The 15,427-nt window shown below is 43.4% G+C and overlaps 1 protein-coding gene across 1 annotated transcript in view; it reads left to right on the forward strand.

Annotated features, from left to right (window-relative positions):
* Positions 1-7,938: 7,938 nt before the first annotated feature.
* The window catches only part of UNC13C (unc-13 homolog C), a 435,075-nt gene continuing 427,586 nt past the window's right edge, over positions 7,939-15,427 (forward strand). Inside the window, exon 1 of the mRNA XM_084752876.1 lies at positions 7,939-8,584. The gene's annotated coding sequence lies outside the window, so the exon portion shown is untranslated. The remainder of the gene's footprint in view (positions 8,585-15,427) is intronic.

Below are 15,427 nucleotides of genomic sequence, written 5' to 3' on the forward strand. Positions count from 1 at the left end.
AATATGCACAAGTTTTTATTTTCTTGTTTTGATTTTCTGTTTACTTTTGTTATCAGTTTAAAATTTTGTTTGTTTGTGTGAGATTAGGTCTCACTATTTAGACATGGCTAGCCTGAAGCTTCTTATGTAGACCAGGCTGGCCTCAGATTCATAGAGATAGGCCTGCTTCTGTTTCCTGAGTGTCAGGAATAAAGATACACACCACCCCGTCTGACCCACTGTTCTGATTTTCACTTCTGTACCAACAAGTCATATCCAGCATAATTTCATATGACTGTTGGCTATTTGTGTATCTTTGCAGAAATATCCATTTGAATCCCTTGCCAACCTTATTTGATTATTATAGTTTTTATGTTGTAATCACAGATGTTCTTATATGTTTTCTAGACATTGATTAGTATTATAAAATGTGTCTATGGAAGAGTAAAGAGTATATTTTAAAAAGCAAAACTTAGTGCCCAACACCAATCACAGTTGTACATTTTATTCTTCAAAGAAAGAAAAGAAGTCATTGTTCATTTTGGAAGAAAGGAAAACCCAGGGACTATTTATCTTTCATTTTGTTGAAATTTTACTTGAGGCATTGATTCCTTTCCTTCCTGAACAAAATAGCCCAGTTTATAGATGAGGCTTCCTTCCAAGCATATTAGATGTTCACTGCAGGGACATCTCATAAGCAAATCCAAGAACATTAAGACTATAGTTTTTTTCTCTCTCCAGTAGTTTTGAAAATGACACAAAACAAAACGCAAAGTTCCTGATAGCTAAGGCATCCAATACAGGCTCTATATGAACTTCTCCATTCTTGGAGCAATCAAGAGCTCTGGTGTCAACCTAGAGTGCTCTCCTTCAACTCCCAGGCTCTTTTAATCCACGCGTCATTGCATCGGTAACATTATAACAGATGGGAAGATCGGCTTACCCTTAGCTTAAAAATTAACCAGATTTTACTTTTCAGGTTGGTTTGTTTCACTACCACTTGTTAGACTTGAAGGATTTGATCTCTTTCAGCAGCAAGGGGTACCATTCGGAGTCAGTTTGGGGGACTTGAGGCCATCACCCGAAGAGCTAGCACATGTACTTAACACAACCCAGGTATTTTCGGATGGGGAACACCCTGACACCCAAGATTCAGCAGGCTCACAGCCAGAGATGGCAGGAAAGGACCTGCAAAATTTGACCTTCGCTCCTAGTACCAGTCTTCCTTCCTCACATCACACCTTTTGGCTCCAAGCCCAGAACAGAACCACAGCCATCTTGCAGGAGACAGAGACAGTGAGTGGCTGTTTCTTGGGGGTGGGGGTGGGGCCAGGAAAGAGGCCAGGCATTACTGTTGAAGAAGAGAAATTCTCGGGTAAATTTGAGAACTAAGAGGCAATTCTCTCAAGGGAAGAACTTAAGGGGACCTCAAAAGAGATCACAACGAAGCCATTCAAACATCCCTGCTCTTTCTGTGTGCATTATGGACCGGATCCTTTTGAGAATGCAGAGCAGGAAGTGATTATGGCCAAGGCTAAGGATTAAATCTTATACTGTCCTGTGCTCACGGCACTCCCGTGCAGCAGGTGAGAAAGCTGCATCGTACTTAGCCTGTGCAGAAATTAGTTTGAAGAATCCATGTGTGATGTAAGTTTTAATATATCTCGGCTCTTATTGGGTGGGGGGAGCAGGAGTATCTCTTCAAATTTGTCAGCACCAGTAAATAAGGCATAGATATAGTCTGAAGGCATGTGCGTGTGTTCACTATATTGCCATGTTTTGGTTCCACCCAAAGGCTGACCAATTACTTTCAACTGCCTCTGCATGATTCAGAAGCCTGAAGTTTGAGAAGAATAAATGAAAACTTTAAAGAGTACAAGTAGAGTTTTGGTTAGTTTAATAAGACTGGATTAGTTAGAATGAATAACTGAATTGTATGGTTTTCAGAAACGTACAATAAAAGGAAATCTTGGGTTATTTTAATTTTTTAGTAACAAAGAGAAGAACTGAGTATAACTGGCCTAGCTGGGGAAAAAAGGATTTTGCCTTTGCTTTTGTTTTTGTCACAGAAGTTGTGAAATTCGTACTTGAAAAATCCACAGCTAGCTTAAAAGAGAACACACCACTGAGTCTCTGGTACATTCAAACTCAGGAAACCGAGGCAAAGCTACACCAGTGGTGTTGACCATGAGGTTAACATCAGAGCTGTGTGTGAAAGGGAGCAGCTTCCATTTGCTACTAGGAAATTACTTGAATCTAGACATAAATCCAGAAAACAGAAATGGAAGTGGGATTCGGCTGGAAGCCTGGATTAGGATTTGTCAGTGTTAGTTGAACATGCCTATGTTGCCTGACAGAAATCCAGTCATTTCAGGCACAAGCAACAACATTAACAATATTGATCATTTTTGTTTCCATATAATTTAAGCTTAAGACAACTAAGCTTAGAGACAGTAAGAAATATGGCTCATGTCATAAAGATGTGAAGAGCCCAAACTAGGACACACACACACACACACACACACACACACACACACACAACCCACACACACATACACGCACACACGCACACACTGTTCATCCCCCCTACACACACACACACACACACACATACACACACACACACACACACACACACACACACACACACACACGGACGCACTATTTCACAGCTTATGCCCCAACTAGTTCCCTGGATCAACAAGAGCCTGAGTCATCTCAGAATGGAGATCTTTTTTTTTTTTAACTTGGTAGTGCCCAAATGCGCTTTTAAAACCTCACACTGGTGTTCTCACTAAACACTGGGCAGTGTTCTGGAATATAGGGCTGATACTAATTTTACAAAGAAAAAAATACAACAGGATGAAAAGTCTAAGTTTGGTCAACCAAGGAATATTTTAACTATCCAATGACCATTTACTATCCAATGATCTTTTATGAATTCACCCCTTTTAATCATTAATTTGAAAACATGTAAATTCTGCTATCTCTAATGATGTCAGCCTCATACTGGGACAAGTTTAGAAGTGGAGGTTGAAGTCCTAGTTTCTATTTTATTATTTTATTATTTTTTATTTACTGTATATGAGTGCTCTATCTGCATGTATACCTGCATGCCTGAAAAGGGCATCAGATCACATTATAGATGCTTGTGAGCCACCATGTGGTTGCCAGAACTGAACTCAGAATCTCTGGACAGTGTTCTTAACCTCTGAGCCATCTCTCCAGCCCCCAGAGATACAAACGTACTTATTTTTTATTTAATTCACACTGATGTTTTGCCTGTTTGTGTGAGGGAGCCAGATCCTCTGGGATAGGAGTTCCAGATAGTTTTGACCTGTGAACATCCATGTAGGTGCTGGGAATTGAACCTGGGTCCTTCGGAAGAGCAACCAGTGTTCTTAACCACTGAGCCATCTCTCCAGGCCCCAAAGTCCTGATTTTTAATCCAGTCTTCAGTATCCTTAGTTCTATAGATTCTGGTCCACTAAGCAGCCTTCCTGTGCTTTTTTGGCTAATTAGGGGAATAATGATTATTAGGGGTTGAAAGGAAAAATATCAAATAAAATCTCCATAACATTGTCTGAAAGTTTGACATTGGCTATTGTTACAGACATTAGTGGGGTGTTGCTGAGAATTAAGAGGACCATTTGGATCAAGAAATAGAACTCATTGGCTACAAGAAGTCTCATCTTGGGTCCTGAGTCTCATTAGCTATGTGCTTTGCTAAACACACTGATAATCCTTCAAGGATCCTTTGATGAGCCTGGCCTTCAGCTGGACACTAGTGACATAAAGATGATGTGTTCTCGATTTTCAGAGGATCACTGTACAGCAAGGGCAGGTAGGAAGATGAGCAAATAGATAATTATACTCACTGTGTAACAGAGGCTTCACAAAACTGCTGAAAACGCACAGATGATATTATTGCCATCTTCGGCAGACTTCCCTTGTGGCTGGATTCGTTGAGCCTAAAATCTTCCTACTTAAAACAACCTGACCCATTGAAATTACAAAGTCAAATAACAGTGTAACTCCTGCTTTTGACATTAGAAAGATTTATTGACCTGTCTATCTTTTGGCAGGCACAGGACAGAGAGGGGTGTCCAGCTCAGGCTTTCTGAGGCAGTTCATAGAGCCTGTCAGCTAGGGCTGCAGCCGCTGGGCCATGGCTACTTAAATGATCAAGTTTCAACGTCGAGGGAAGGAGGGTCCCATTTCCGCCCAGCTGTTGTCAGAGACCCGATTTCCTGGCCAGTCACTTCCATCTGGGCTGCTTGGGTGTCCCAAGGACATAGCAGCTTGCTTGGCTCCGATTAGGAAAACCAGGAACGCGAGTGACGTGGAGTTCCATGCAGGCCTGCTTGACTCCAGCTCTGTAGTTGCACTCCTAGTTTCGCTCGGGGTCCACTAGTGCAGTGACCCAGGCTCTCTCGCCAAGTGCCAAGAAGAGAATTAACGTATGCGTTAATTGCCACCATGCAACTTACATGAAGCAAAAATCTTTTTAAATTATGCCATTCCAGACAGTTCTTCCAAACCATTTATTTTTTTTCTCTACATTTTCCACTTGCGGAGAGCTAGAAGCATCAACTTCCTACTTTAAAATTGCTTTTGTGCTCAATCATCTTGGCAATAAATCATTTCGCAAGTTCATTTGTGTAGACACCAAACACTGTTGTCTGGCCCTGAGGATTGGTCGTACGTGTGCGTTTTTTTTTTTTTTTTTAATATTTAGCAACAATGATTGGTTTATTCCCCGCGTGGAGACTGGAGTCTTCTAGATGGCTGAAGGCATGGGGGCTATCGATGTTTTCTCTAAACTTCCTCTGTTAAGCTGGGCTGAGCCTTGTGCCCTGTGCCTGTAATGCCAACTATTTGGGATGCTGAGGCAGGAGGATCACAAGTTCATGAATAGCCTGCATGACTTAGCCCGTCCTGCTTTAGAGGCATGGCTCCATGCGGAGCCCTTGGCTATCATGTGCGAGGTCTGTGGTTCAGTCTCCTGTCCCACAGTCAATCAACAGGTGCCACTATGAAGTAAATAATTCAGGTCCCCAGCCCCAGAATAGCTTTATCTTTTTTGATTTAGTGAAGTCTTACTGCTACTAAGAAATAACTAATAACTAGGCATTTTCTTATTTATCTCCTGAAATCATATATAAAATCAATCACTTGGAAGGGCCTGTCTTAGGAGAGGGCAGTGCTTGGTGCCTTCAACATTTTATTCCTGCAATTACTTCTAGACTCTTGAGAGCAGAAACAGCTCAACTGTTGAGTCAAAGTTTGGGGTCATGTACCTGTTGAGTGGCAAGCAAACAACTGACAGTTAGTCATTTCCTGTCCTTCAGTAGTATTGAATTTTTCTCCCAGGGCCCAAAAGGCAATTGCAGACTTGGAATACACATGGTCCTGTGGTCCTTGTTCTGTGTTATATAAAGCAGGTGAAAACAGCCCGGTAAGAGCTGAGGAAGTTTTGCTAGGAAGCTTAGTATCCCTGCAGACCAACGCCAAGTGTAGACATTTGAACCATTTCCGTTTTGACTTAGGACCACCACTGTGATCCTTCTGCCCCAGCCTTGCTGCATCCTCTAGTCCTTATTTCTTCCCACAACCAAAAACTGACAGTCACCACCCTGGTGCTGCCTCCTGTAGGGGTAAATTTGCAGTGTAGTGGTGTTGTCAGGGCTCTTCACCGCACCTGCATGCACGCTCTATAGACCGCACACAGCCAGCATCATCTTCTATTTCCCTCTGTAGGTTTAAACACACAATTGGCTGAGGACATGCATCCATCTATTCATCACATTCTTCTGGGTGCTGAGCATTCTCAGCTGAGCTTAACCACAACCTTTCGGTTTGCTTAGTGTACACCAGAGGAAAGCAGTACAGACACGTGTTCCTCCTTTGTGGGGAGGGACATCCATCAGAACAATGCCTTGCCAAGCTTGGATGCTTATATGTTAAAAAGTCAGGTTTTGCCCTGTCATGCACTGGTAGAATTCACCAGTTTTCCCTTGCTGCACTCAAGTGTTCACAGGCGAGGGCAGCAGAGCTTTGTCCTGCCGGCCTCTCTGGTGAGTGCTGATGGCGGAGAGTGCAATGCCTCAGTGTTTGCTCCTTGTACTGCTCACTAGACCTTGAGCAGCTGCTTTGTGTCCATTAACGGTCACCTAAGCAGCAGGTTGGGAGAAACTATATATGGTTGTGTATGTGTATCTATGTGTGCTGGTGTGTGTGTGTGTGTGTGTGTGTGTGTGTGTGTGTGTGCACATATCTGTTTGCACGTGCATGTGAAAGTCAGAGGACAGCCTTGGGTGCCGTTCCTCAGATGCCTTCTGGATTTTGTTTGAGGTAGGGTCTCTCAGTGGCCTGCAAAGTCACCGAGTAGCCTAGGCCCATTGGCCAGTGAGCTACAGGTATCCCCCTGTCTCTACCTTCTAGCTTGCCATCGCTGGAATTACAAGACTATACCACCAGTACCGGCCTTCTGCATGGCTTCTAGGCATCTGAGCCCAAGCCCTTTGGCTTGCAAAACAACCCCTTCATTGACTGTGCTATTTCCTCAGCCCCGGAATGTGCCTTCATACAAGTTTTGTCCAAAATGGTTTAAATGGTCTTAATTGTTCATTATCCTGCAGATGTTGCATGTCATATGTTGACAGGAGTGTCACTTCTAATGTTGACCTACCTATACCTACCCATTCTTTACATGGGCTGAAATAATGGCTTCTAAATCAGACACACCCTTCCTGCACTGTTTTATCTCAGGCACTAGATGATAGGTTTGTGGGTAGGGGAACATCATCCTAGTCTTGTGTGTGTGTGTGTGTGTGTGTGTGTGTGTGTGTGTGTGTGTGTGTGACATGTACAACCATGCACAGGGACATGCAAATGTGTGTCCTGATGTGTGTGCCTGTGGGCCAGAGGTTGATCATAGGTGTCGTCCTCTGTTACTCTCCACCGTGGTTTTTTTTGTTTTGTTTTGTTTTGTTTTGTTTTTTGTTTTTTTGGAGGCAAGATCGCTTACTCAGCTTGGAAATAGGAGATTTTAGACTGCCTGGTCAGTGAGCTTCAGGGACACTCCTATCCCCAACTCCTCGGCACTGAGGTTGCAAACACATGAGTTCATTTTCTGAGGGTGTTAGGGATCTGAAGTTAGGTCCCCATGCTTATATAGCCAACATGATCACTTATGTTGCCCCCCTCCCCAAACACTGGGCATCCCACATCTCCCCAGGCCCCATCCTTTCATTTTCCACAAAGCAAAGAAAATAAAATAAGTAAGCCAGAACACCAGATGCAGCTTAAAGCCTACAAATTATTCCCAGACTTGAGCTTCTTTAAGGCTCTATTTTAAGACGCAGCACTTTTTATATTTGTTTCAACAGGAGGGTTAGAGGATTAAAAAAATGCTTAATTGATGGAAAGTAGGAGTGGTTACTCCCCCCTCCTCCTCTACTCAGCCAAGCTAAAAAGGAAAGCCAGCCCATTCAATTCCCAGCCAGAGCTGGAAGACATTACCGCATGAGAAAGCTACCATGGTTCTCCATTGCCTGTGTTGATGTGTGTGTGTGTGTGTGTGTGTGTGTGTGTGTGTGTGTGTCTAATTCTAATTATTGAAGAATCAACTTTCTAATCTGCAAACACTTAAGAAGAAAAAAATTAAACCAGGACCAAGGCCAGGGTATCGCTTCCCACTAAACAAGGGTCCTGCTAAGGGTCTCATGTTGTCAGGTGGAACAGTGGATTTTGTCTGGTTCCAAGCACAGCCAACAGCATCTGAAATGATAATTATTAAATAGCATGTTAATTTAATAATTACGTTTTACTAATGTAAGCAGCAAAATTGGCCCTATGATGGTCACATACGTTGTCCCTGGGGATGCAGGGAACACTGGGCATCCACAGCCATCCACTTCCGCAGCAGGAAGCTGTGACCCTGCTAGTGAGGTGTGGGTGAGTGGTGATGACCACACCTGACAGTAGAGCTTCTCCCGGGGAACCGGGCTGAGGAGTCTTCTCACAGAGCGGCTCTATGCAGCTGGCGCAGCAGAGGGAGCCTGGACTCCGACAGAGGAGGCTGGGAGCTCAGGTCTCTGCTGCATTCGGAGGAGCCCTGGCTGCAGCCGCTGTGTGAAGTTCCCAGCACATGCTCGGCCGCTGCTCTGCACCGTCAATTGTGGGTGAGCCAGGACTACAGCAACGGGAGCGGGAGAGCGATCCCGGTTTTGCTTTCTTAGAGAAAGGGCTGAGAAATGAGCTGCCCAAGGAATCTGGCAAGGAGAAGAGAGAGTGAAAGGCAGATTCCTGCCAGCTGCTAAGTTGTAAAATTGCTTTGGAGGCTACCCAGGGAGCGTGATAGAATTGATAAGAGCAGCGCAAGCCCGGTTTCTGACTGAGCAAAGGCATGCCCGGCTGCACTTGAGTCGGGGCGCAGGAACGCTGCCTGCGTCTCCTGCAACTATCTGTGGCTGAATAAAGGAAAAAGAGCCTAGGAACACAATTGCAAAGGGGAATTCCTGAAAGGAAAACACAGTCACCCCTAAAGGAGGGGAGCAACAAACCAGCTGGCCTGTGCAGTTTTAGAAGGAGAATCCCGCAGGTATGTTTTCTTTACCTCTCCCTGAGGGGCCTCATCTGCATGAGATTTAGCCGCGGTGGTCCCCCCCCAACCCCTATGGTTCTTTCTCGCTGCACTTTTGAATCACAACCCCTTGGTTTTCTCCACGTAAAGATGCCCCTGCAAAAAGCTCTCTCTTTCAGATTCATACTCGGTATGATTTACTGGGGACCATGGTCTTCCGTCCCTCACTTTATTTTCAATACATGATAACTGTTTGCTTACTTTGCCGTCAACTTTCAGGGGAATTACTGCATCACAGCAAATAAGGTTGGGATGAAAGTCTGGGTTCTCTTCAGTCCCTTGAGGTTTGGGGATGGGTGAAAATGAAAGTCGAACAGAAACGAAAAGTTGAGAGCTCCTAGGAAAGGGTTAAAAGCCAAGCCTGGTGTGGTGTCACCTAAGTGTGTGCAGCCAAGCCTCAGGTCTGGGGACAGCTGAGCTCTGGGATGGTTCTGCCTACCCAGGGCTGAACCAGTCCCCTTGGGGGTGATGATCCTAAAGATTTACTATCAAGAGGTGAGACAGCTGGGTTCTGTATTTTACAACTGTTCTATGGCACAGAAGGAGGCAGTCTTTAAAAAAAAAATCCAAGACCCAGCTTCGTGAGTAGAACCAACTTCTGCAATTACGTCATCAGCATACTTGTATAATGAAGAGAAAGACCCGGCAACAATCGCGCCTAGGTGATGTGACAAAGCTGAAATTCATCATTCCTGGGAGGGCTTTAGAGAACGAGAGGAGGGAGGTGGGTGGACAGTGTGCAGAAAGGGGGGTCTTTAAAAAAAAACCCTGTGTTTTGGAGGTTCCTGAGGAAAGAATTTTGCCATTTTGACTCTTTAGTACTTTCACAAAAGTGGCTGAAATTGACAACAAATTGTATGTATGCATGTGCATTTAAATGAGCTTTTCTGGAGTGAAGGGGAAAAAATGAATGAAAAGTTACATCTTGTGCATAGAAAATATTTTCTAGATTTTCTGCATGCTTCTGTCAATTTGACAATTTTATTATAAAGCTTTAGGACATTGACTTTTAATGGCTTAATGACTTTCAATGCTGTTTCTACTGTTATTATTATTATTATTATTATTATTATTATTATTATTATTATTACATGTCAGCCGCTATAGATTAGGGCCAAATGGGATTTAAATGATCAGTTTTCTACCCTTTTCCCACAAAGGAAATCATCACTCTTGTTTTGTTTTTAACTCAAAGCAAGCTTTCCCCCACCCGCAAGTGGCAGCAGTCTGGAGGACTGAGTTTGGCTCCACACCAGAATGAGGCAATGAGTTGTGATAAAGTCCTTGTTGCTACAGTAGAACGTCCTAGAATAGGGTGGCTAGCTACAGGCAGCTGTGGAATCACAGGGACAGAAGGCAAAGTGTTCACCTACAGGAGTGGAAATCACAGTGTATTTCTTCTATGTTGATATGTAGTGTGGTGCAGGTTACCCATCTGTAGATGAGACATCCATGCAGAAATGTAATAGTCAATTTCAGAGCATCGTATAAATGCTTATTTTTTGAAACAAATACACAGATGCCAAGTTGGATAGAGGATGTTTGAATCTCATAGGCAAATGAGAACTGCCTTTCCAAACTAAAAAAAAAATTTCATTTGTTTTCATACTACATGGAATTTGATTGGGACTCATTTCAGTAGCATTATGGGCTAAGATCTGAGAGAGGCTAAGAAGACGCATGTTTGTTTTCTAAGAAGATATTTGCTGTTGGACTTCCATCAGAGATTTGGAAACCTCTCCTGTGGGGGTACACTCTGTGCACCTGTGAAATCGGTGTGCACGCAGGTGAATAGGAGATGAGTGTGTTAAACAGACCCAGAGAAGTCACTTTCATCTTGTTTCTTATTACCCACATCAGCCAGTTTCTTCCTTGGCCCTACAATACCTCCTAAAGCTGCTGTTCTCTCAGTATCTAGCAATGAAGACCGTGGCAAACAGAATGAGTTGCTTAAAAAACACAGGGATCATTGCAGACAGGTGCAAGTGTGGAGGCTCCTCTTGCAAAGACAAATTACTCTAAGTGTGTTCGAGTGGGGTGGGGAGTGATTGATGGTGGGGTCAGTGGAGAAGCGAGCCCTTGGGTGTCTTTGCTCATTTAGGGCCAGCTGGTGTCTTTGAATATCTGCACACAGGGCTCCAGCGCTTTCCTCTCTGTTCTCCTCCTGAGCTAATATACCACATACACTCTGCCTGAGCTCCTGGAGGCATAGTGCCCCCGGCATGTAGTGCCCCCAATATATAGTACTCCCAGTATATAGTACTCACTGTATTTTGAGTTCTGGTCTTAACACTCTTGGCTTCTGGGGTGTATTCTTTCATTCACATTACATTTACTATACAGGAACTTTCCCCAAATTAATTAAAGGTATTAAAGTTACCTTGCCACATGATGATGATGACGATGACGATGACGACAGTGATGATGATGATGATGATGATGATGATGATGATGACGATGATGATGTATGTGTGGGATCCTTGCTTTGGAGGTGGGAATTTGGGAAATTGTGAGTACATGCTAAATTTGTTTCTAGAGTACACCTTTACAGATTGGAAGCCGTTGTCTGACTGTGTCGTAGCTGCCACCCAGCACCAAGTCACTTCATCATGCACACTTAGAACACTATCAAAGTGCTATTTGCAAATTTGAGAGATTGAATTTGTGCCTTTTGCTATTGTTAGAAATCCTTTCTGGGCCCACAGTTATCTGTGTTTGGATTAAAAAGCTCTAATTCCTTTCCAGCTGTTTTTTTAAAGAGGGTTTATTAATAGCCCTCTCAGCCTGTGGCTTTGGAGCCTGCAGAGGACTGAATACCTGGTGCTGGAATCGCCACAGAGATAACGAATACCAGGGCCATGTTTCCTTAGTTTATGGCCTGCTAAAAAAGAGTTAGGAAGAGCTGTAGAGATGGCACTGCAGGTGCAAGTGCTCACCAACAAGCCAGGGGCCACACGATGGGAGGAAAGAACTAGCTCCTGTAAGCTGTCCTCTGAGAGATATGAACATGCCATGGTACACATAAGCCCCCCACTACAAATAAATATAGTAAAGGGTGTTATATAAAATATGCTGAGGAAGACAAGAGGAGGTCTCCTAACCGTTAGAGCAGAAGAGACACGCGCACTTCCTACCTCTTTGCGCATGTTAGTGACGGTGTACCTGCAAGCTTCCATGTGCAGAAGCCATTACAACCTGCATGCAGGGCGTGTTTTATATTGCTCTTCCTGCATAGGGCGTTGGAAAATATTTTGTAGAAATAAACACTGGATTATAAGATCAGCTCAATATAAGAAATCGTGGTAAGGGGTTTTATGTTTCAAGATAGTCTTGCAGCATGAGTTACCGTCTCAGTTTCTTTCTCCTGAGAATTCTGACGTCCCACCTTACGTCCATTTCCTCTTCCCGCTGTCAGTTTCTGATGGCTCTCATCCTAGTCTGGGTAAAACATAATTTATTTCTTAGCATTTAGAATCTTAGAATCTGAGGGTGCAAATCGTTTTGTTTTGGCTTTGATAGAGAAAAAGTGTTTTGCATGAAAATATTGTACTTTGCATAGCTGGAAACAATATCCTCTAGGAATAGCTTTCCCAGACACGTGCAACACACACACATGCACACACATATGCATGCACACGCACATGCACACACGTACACATGACAGAGAGAGAACAAGTGTTGACAGAGATGACTTTGTGTGTGTGTGTGTGTGTCTGTGTGTGAATTTTTATTTATTTTTATTTACACGTTTTATTTACACACTTGTCTAGGTGTGTCATGTGTGTGTAAGAACAGGCTGTAAGAAGGCATCAGATCCCCTGGAACTGAAGTTGTAGGCAGGCTTGATCAGACTGGCATGGGTCCTGGGAGCTGATCTTGAGTCCTTTGCAAGAACAGTAAGTGCTCTTAGCTACTGAGCTATTTATTTATCCAGTAGGAAAAGCTGGTAACTTAGGGGTGATCAGGGAAGGCAGTTTCTAGGAGGGAACACTGTGGACACAGCCTCGGGGGATGCTGGCAAGGGCCAGGTATGTTTTGATGCCATTTTTTTACTGGCACAGAATTTTTTTAACTGGAAAAAATGTTATTCATCAGTGAAAAATCTTGCATAGAAATTTCAAGTGGAGCATGCCTAGATGACTAATGCCACAGTTCAGCAAAAGTGCAGCAGGAAACATCAATATATACTATAAAAAATATGTACTATAAGAATCTTGACTTGGTCTTTCACTCGCTAGGGAACCTTTGGGTGTTGCTTTCCTTTTTGTCTTTCCTTGTCTGTGACTCTGTCTGGGTGTCTGTTCCAGACGACCACTTCCATCAGCGCAGATCAGGGATTTTACAAGCTCATCATTAGTCAGCTTCTGTAGAGCGGACTCTGTTGGGTAAGGTAGCAATGGAGTTTGTTGGCTACGGTTTGATTTCCTAACAGGCTGGAAAATATATAACTAGCGCGTGCTTGTCTGGTGGCATAAGGAAGCGGTATTCTTCCATTTAGGTTTGGGTTAAAAGTTTTCAAATTATTTTCCTTCAAACAGCAGGACAAAAAAATATTAGATTGTAATATAAAAAATTACACACAGTTAGTGTCCAAGGAGGATGGTTTCAGTGACCCAACAGACACCAGTAAAATCTACATGTGCTTAATTACATATGCTTAATTACATGTGCTTAATCCCCTCATGTAACATGCTGTTGTATTTTCATACAACCTAAACACGGTCCCCAGATGGTCATCACAGGTAGTTCTGTAATGTGACCCTGCTAGAATACAGACGCCATAGAAACGGTGGCATGTGAGATTGTTTAGGGAGCAGTGACAGGAAATCAATTGTGCCTGTCCATTCCTGGCAAAAAGTTGAAATGCTTTTGATCTGTAGTCAATCACGTCTATGGGCACAGAAGCCGTGGCTATAGCCAGCCAGCTGTGTTTGGAGAAAAACCTGTATCCCTGAGGCAGAAAACATTATCTGCAGCCTCCATCGGTATTGAAATGCTTCTTTTGGCCAACAAGCAAATGGTAATCTTGGTGTGGTGGCGCATTCCTGTGACCCCAGCATTTGGGGGGTGGAAGCTGGAAAAGGAGAGTTCAAAGCTAGCCTCAGTTATAAGTGAGTTCCTGGCCAGCCTGGCTTATTAGACCAAAAAGCAAGAAGTGGTGGTTGGACACTTTCCTTGCCATTACTAGAGTCATTCATAGAAAACTGCTTCTAAAACTGAAACCTATGTGTATTCTGGGCAGCCTTACGCTCTGAGTATGCAAACTCCATGGGCATACCGAAGAAAAAAACCACACTGCAGAGTCTCATAGCTAAAGAGGCAAACTTAGCTAGCAAAGCACCTGAAATCGAATGGAAATTCATATTCCCTTTCAGTTTTATAAGATGTAACTAGCAGAACACAACATTCATAGATCACTTTATATGAGATACAATTCTTAGGAAGTAGCCTGTGAGGTGGGGGATGTGCCTAGTTATACGACAATGGGTTGATTGATATGGGAAGATAATTGATAAGCAAATGACACAAATATTAACTCATCAATATCCTGCTTAGTTACACACAAGTTAGAGTCACTACATTTGATCTCTGTCTGTGTCCATTTCATCTTGGACCTCATTCAATCACACACACACACACACACACACACACACACACACACACACACACTCACACAACTTCTACCTTCTTCTGGACTGGGTGACCTATATTTCACGAGTGGCCACCCACCTATTTCTACTGACAACATCTTAAGAAGTCAAGAGATTACAGGGGCCTCTCCTGAATGACTCCTCTTCTTGGTTTCCTCACATCTGGAGGCTCTAGTCTCTGTCCTCTGGGCTCTGCTCTTCCTCGTGGCTCGCATGCCCTCATTGACTTGTATTTTCCCTCTTATGCTTCATTTTGCTGTCACCGTCCTGGTCCGTGTCCTCATCACTTTATTCTTAGAACATTTCCCCAGTCTCCCAGTCTTTCTCTCTGCAATGACACCTCTTTTGAGCATCTGCTCTGCATGTGCCTGCCAAGTTCATTGTCCTAAAAAAAATGTCATGACACACATCACTGTCCTCCAAAGTTTCCATGGACACCTCTGTGCGTTTAAAATGAAGCTTAAAAGCCAGATAAAAGGCAGAGCAGTTAACACACTCGACGCATAACCACAAGGACAGGAGTTCCGATCCACAGAGCCTCCGTGAGTGCTGGGTGGATGTGGAAGCTAGCCTAAAATTCCAGACCTCAAGGAGGAGACAAGGTGTCCCCCAGAACAAGCTGACTAGTTATATATGTGAAGTTTGTGCTATGTTAAAGACTCTGCCTCATTCACCATTGTAGAAGAGTAAATAAAGCTGTTTCTGGGCAGCTTCCCAGGGCCTCCAAATACAGAGCAATATTTGCTTCCCTCCCCTGATGAAAAAAATGGATATGCACACATTTGTGTGTGTGCACACACACATGATCTCTCTCTCTCTCTCTCTCTCTCTCTCTCTCTCTCTCTCTCTCTCTCTCTCTCTCTCTCACACACACACACACACACACACTGAAAATGGGAAAAAAAATGAAATAAAGCTTAAAATTCTTAGTTTTTTTTTCAAGAAACCTCTTGTACAAGCATGTCCTAGCCTGCCCTCTTAGCTCGATTTTCTTACATTCTTCTCCAATCTCTGCCCTACTTGCACAGTTATCACATGTTATTCCAAACACTGACATACTGTAAAATTTCATGGTACTAAGCGAAATGACAAATCAAATACTTTATCATGAGATTTTCCTGTAATTCTGACTTGATGTTCAAACTTTTAT

The sequence above is a fragment of the Acomys minous genome, assembly GCF_964271855.1.
Source record: "Acomys minous genome assembly, chromosome: 13".
In the NCBI taxonomy this organism is placed as follows: domain Eukaryota; kingdom Metazoa; phylum Chordata; class Mammalia; order Rodentia; family Muridae; genus Acomys; species Acomys minous.